The sequence below is a fragment of the Sebastes umbrosus genome, chromosome 16, assembly GCF_015220745.1.
Source record: "Sebastes umbrosus isolate fSebUmb1 chromosome 16, fSebUmb1.pri, whole genome shotgun sequence".
NCBI classification, from domain to species: Eukaryota; Metazoa; Chordata; class Actinopteri; order Perciformes; family Sebastidae; genus Sebastes; species Sebastes umbrosus.
Window position 1 is genome coordinate 17,036,157 of NC_051284.1, and position 6,000 is coordinate 17,042,156.

The following is a 6,000-nucleotide window of genomic DNA, read 5'->3' on the forward strand; positions in this document are numbered from 1 at the left end:
CTGATACTTTTCTTTATCATTTAAACTGAGTTTAAGTTTGATCATCTTACTCTTTAGAGCATCCATTTGTCTTTCTCTTTCTTGCCAGAACACACAAATATATTCATCGGTTTGTGTAAAATCATGTTTTCCATGTCATGGATGTGATGCAGAAAAAAGATGAATATTTCATTCATAAATGATTACCCTTGTTTCAGAACAAAAACTGTATTTTGGTGATCAAATAAGCAGCATGCCTGTAGCTACTTAATGCATATATTATTTGTTATTTAGGACTTGAGAGATTTTCAGTGTATTTTTTTATGTATTTATTATTTTTTTAAAGAACATTTGGCCTTCTTTCGCTCTCTTTCACTATTTATTTTTTTTAAGAGATTGGTTGCCAGTCCAGTTGCACAGTACTTTGTGAAATAGTCACAAAACTGTAATGTATTGATTAGAGTACACAGACACGACTTTCACATTTTTGTCGTGATAGTCAGCACGAAATCAATTCATGTGTAATCCATGTAATTGTGAACTGGGAAGTATAAAGTGCTGCTAACACCATGTAGGGAGGATGTTGGGGTGGATCAAAAACACAAGACTTTCACCCAGGAGACTGCTGTTCGTGTCCCGTGTGAAACCACAAGTCAAAGTTGATTTATTTGGAACATTTAAGTTACGGCACTTCCAGAGTTATTTTAACCCAAAACACAATGGTTTTGTAAACCTAACTTAGTGGTTTTGTTGCCTAAGCCTAACCAAGTTGTTAGGCAAAGTTGTTTTTGTCACGTAACTTCCGTATTTAAGTTACGGCACTTCCGGTGTTATTTTAACCCAAACCCTGATCTTTTCCTAAACCTAACTTAGTGGTTTTGTTGCCTAAGCCTAACCAAGTTGATCTTTTCCCTAAGCCTAACTAAGTAGTTTTATTTTGAAAAGACTGGAGTGGAAATTGACACGTGTCTGTTGTTGAAAGTCAAGCTGAGCATTGAAAAAAACGGGAAAATAGGGAAATTCTTGTCTATGTACGCGAATCAAATCGATTCAATTCCGTGACTATTTCATGAACTTCCGTGAGACTGTGTTGTGGTTGCACACTGAAACATTTCTATTAAGTTTTGTTCTATCATTAATAAGTTAAAATCTCAGTCGTATGTCCTCCAGCGACGCGGCCTATACGGGCTTCTCCCACACATGAAGCCTCCTCAGCTGTGTTTTACCAACCAGGCTGCTGGGAGCACTTGAAGATATGCTGTGGTCGTCCCTTCCTAGGTGTTGACCAGGCTTAGCCCCTTTGAGCCCCTCCAGTTCCGAAGGAGATTACCAACTGCGGGTGGTTTAGACCCACAGGCAGCGACTCACTATTGACTTATTTCACTACTTACAATATGAACCTCTGATCCCAAAGTCTGGGTCTTTGTGTGTGTGGATGAGAAAACAGTGCAAAAAAAGTCTTCTCCTTTTTTTGGTACATAATTTGGTGAAAATTGACTTTAAAAACTTGAAAAGTTCACCTGCCGTCACTTTTCTTTTTACGTGAGCAGACTCACAGAGCTCACATATCTTCTGACATTTGCCTTTGGCCATTTAGGGGAGAGGTCAGCAGTGCTTTGCTGCTTAGACGTTAGCCCGGAGAGTGGGGTGATTTCACCTCTGTGCCTGTGTCACTAAATCCTGCTCGGAGCCGCTCACCTGTGAACACCAGCCCTTAATCAGCAGCAGCTCAAAGGTGACCCGGCCGCCTTGACCCCGAGCCCCGTGTCATAACACACCTTCATTTTCTCTTTCTTCTCTCTCAGACACTCCGTGAAGTGCTCACTAGTGCAGACACGCGCCACAGCCATTGATCAAACCTCAGCTTTCACTAATGCTTGGACATCTCGTTGGAACATTCTTCAACGCGGCCGCCTCGTGTTTCTCTGGGTGCTCGCGCTGCTTGTCCTGTAATCCCCTAACCCAGCCCTGGGACCTGAAAGCCTGTAAGTGGCGTGAGGGGTTAAGGGAAGGGAGAAGGACAAGGGAAGCAGAGTTTGAGGATGGATTGGACAAACTATTTTAATCCCTGTAATGGAATTGGCATGTAAACTCATGAACCGAGAAGTAAACAGAAAGAAAATGGAGAGGGATGGATGTTGAATTGGTCTGAGCCTTTCCGGGGGGAGCTGTGTTGAAACTCACATTTAAACTGCTTGCAAACCCCCTCCCACTCTTTCACCCAGAACAAAGATAGGTCGAAGTCTTTTCCGGCCCATCTCCTTCAACAGACATCGCTGTTTAGATAAACACTATAAGTTTCCTTCTATAAAGAATGTTTAGGTTTCAAGTCGCAGGGTTTTGTTTTTTTTGTACAGAAACGTTTGGCCTGAAGTGGGTATTAGCAGTCTAAGTTATTTTAATGATAAGATAAAGGGATTTCAGAATTAAAAGCAGCCATGCCAAGCCATCATCTCGTATAACACTCTTGTTGGAGAAAATCATCAGGCCCATTAGAAAGAGAGATCATCAGTGACACTCCAGCGTAAGCGATTGAGGCTCAGTCTGCCAAATGATGTGGAGTTACTGACCGCCGTCCTGCCAAGTGAGTGACAGGACTTTAATGTCCCTCCATCTCCTGCTGTCGCTGGCGCAAACCTGCCCCTGCCAGATGTTATCAAAGGGGGCTGGTCAAGTGAGTGGCGGCGGGGGCCTTTTTTTAGGCCTTTCTCTCCCTCTGTCAGGGTGCAAGGAGACACACTCGGGCCTCAACACTGTCCAGACGCAGCCTGAGTGGGGCAACACCTGATGCCGGGACTCTGGGGGGTTACGCCGGTAAACTCTCTCAATGGATTAAAAAGCTTTTTTATCACCATTTGGATTGGCACTTGAAGATACTCCTTTAATCTGAGAGGGGGAATTGACTTTGCCCACACCGCGGTCCCCTAAGAGGCCAAGCTAAGAGGAGGCCAAATAAATTCTCCGGCGGTGGCCCTTGCTTTGTGACGAAGAACCTTCCAAGTGTTTTGTGCTGGTGCTCCAGAAAAACAGATTAGACTTGAATAGATGGAAATTGATGCGGTATAGACTCTGATGACAGGTCCTGTGACCAGAGCTTAAAAGTTGAATATCTGGAATTCTTTGTGTGGCAATCAAACTTTATTCTCGAAATCGGGTTATGAGGTTACTGTACAAAAGTTGCTGTTCAGCTAATCCGATTTTCAGGAAGTCATGCACCACCTTAAGTGACCCTGAATGAAAGCAGAAAGTGCAAAAGTGTCACAATTATTGATATAATTCAAACTGCATGTCAACTAAAGCTTTTAATTCCATCAGCGGCAAAGGGGTTTAACCTCATAAATCATAAATGGACCAGAGACCAGCCGCAGACATCCCAACAAACCACTGTGAAGTAAGACATCAACAAGACTTTACAACCAAACCTACCTCGGTATTATATTTTCACTGCATCTGTGTCGTCCAAAGCTGTCTAATCATTTGAGGCTATCAAGAAGCTCGGGTGAGTGTCAACAGCGTCTTTTCCAACCATGACATATAATACAGCATGTAAATCACTCCAGGGACCCGTTATTCCTTCAAGAATGTAATTACATACTTTCAAATAAAACTTGAAAGGGCCCAACAAGTTTTAAAACGCAGTGTGTGCTCCCAAGACGGCAGGAAGGAATTCCAAGCAGTTGGAATATGCTAACATCCCTGTGTGGGCGAACCATGGGCAACAGGAGAGGCGAGGGAGTGTTGAAACAGAAAAATACTTAAAGCTAGGGTCGGTAATCTTGAGAAACTAGTAAGATTACACCAGAATTTGAAAATTGTCCAACCGAAAAACAGCCCAATAGTTCCATAAATCCCTAAATCTAGAAGTCGGCAACACTGACAGTCCGTCCCTTCAGGCCTCCCTCCGAAGCCACTCCCCCAAAATTATCATTCTGTACGTAAACCACGAACATAACTATTGTTAGTACTCATAGCTGTCAAGTTAGCAGCTTGTAGAATACTTCAGTAACACGCAATGAGTGCACGGGCAGAGTGCGCGCAGGCAGGCCATTCAATCATTTCATTTGGGCCAGATAAAATAAAAAAAAAACAGATTTCTGACTTTTAAAATAAGAACCAAAAGGAGTCTTAAACATGCACTTAATAGCTACAGCTTACATGTATGTTGAGCTAAAAGAATGAGGATAAAGCTGCATGGCCCCGGCTAGAAGTCAGCATCAGTTGAATGATAATCTATTTTGAAGACATGGAAATAAAAGAAACCGCAGCATTCTTGTACTGCAGTGTAGAGCCAGATTGTCCCCTATATTATTATAAGTATTATAAACATAAAATGTACCAGACTGTTATTTCATTCTAACCTGTTTGCGTATTACGTATTTTTCCAAGCAGTATGTTTTCACTTTTAACATTTCAAGAGAAAAGGCTTTAGGATGAGGATGATCTGATGTGTTGAACGTAACGCTATCTCATGTAACGTCAGTGTAAACTTCTCCAAATACAAGAAAGTATTCACAATACACCAATAAATAAATAACATCATAAGAAGCCCCTTTGAGACATCGGGCAGTGGAGCTGCGGTATTGAGGTCCCGCCCACACACCCGCCGAGCCAATCACGAGCCAAGCACGTCCGAAGTTTGTTAGCGAGAGAGAATTACAGCTGTCAGTCATGGCGTCACACTCTATTTTTATAGCATCAAATAACTTAAAACCTTGAACACTTGAACATACATCAGCGTGATAAGAACTACTTAAAATGACAGAAACCATCTTTGGGAAAAAATTATTTGACTTTCCGCTAACATGGAGGAGGCGGGATTTATGCCGTATACCACAGCCAGCCACCAGGGGGCGATCAAGATGTTTTAGCTTCACTTTTGGGGAGCTGTCATGTCGTCCATCTTTATATACAGTCTATGGCTGTATTTGAAACCGCCTACTACACACTACTGACGGATGCGGTATGCAGTATACAGTACATACTGCATACTGCGTTCCTCAGTAGTATGAAACTGTTAAATCAGTTTATTTTGCAGTATGCTGTCGTTGTGACCATAGACCTGGACTGTTCCGATGCTTTGCATTGTGGGGTACGGTAGGCGAGGTAGACTGCTCCGATGGGTACTGGAGATTTTTTCCAAATCAGTACGACATCCGGGTATTTTTGGCGTACTGTAGATTTTGCTTTTGTTTGCATACTGCATATGCTACATTTTGGCCAAATCAGTACATACTGCTAGTATAGTATGTGGCTTAGAATACAGCCTACGTGACAGAAGTGCCGTGCTTAGTTACTGTTGCTAAGCTATGATTGGACAATCACTGTTCAGGGGAGGAGTTTAACGAATGGTCAGTTCTGATCCGTGTCAATAACAACAGGAAGCTGGACTCAAATTCAACATAAATTGAATTCAAACAGAAATGCTAATTTTTGGTTAGTATCGTATGAGCTGGCTCAAAAGCAGGTAGAATTTGTGGGAAATGCTTTGTTCAAAATTGATAAGCAAGATGGCAAAAAGTATAATCACAATGATGATGGATATGTCTGTTGTGTTGAATTGCTTACATGATTCTCTATGAATTGTTATCACTAGTTAATTAAATGGGTACAACATTAATAAAGCATGATTCTGATGATATATCTGATACATGTCTTATACTGTACATATATCTAGAGGTCGGGACTACTGGTCTATGGCCACGGTCTTGCTTGCTTTGTGAGTAATCTGCTGACTGATTATGTGCTTGACTGATACGTCAAAACACTAATAAAAGGAACATGAATTGATTTATTAGGAGAGGCAGATTTGTTTATCAAACTTGGGGTCTCCAGCTTGGATATTCGTCAGAGTAAATTTGTTTGTAATGTCAACACAGCACAACAGCTGGATGCAGAATAGAGGGGAGACTTTTGTCAGAGTGCAAATTTAAAGAAATACTTGTGATTGACTTGAGCGTGTTAGTATACATGTTTGTTTTCTAAACTGATTTTGTAATGACTTTTGAAGCTATTACATATAGC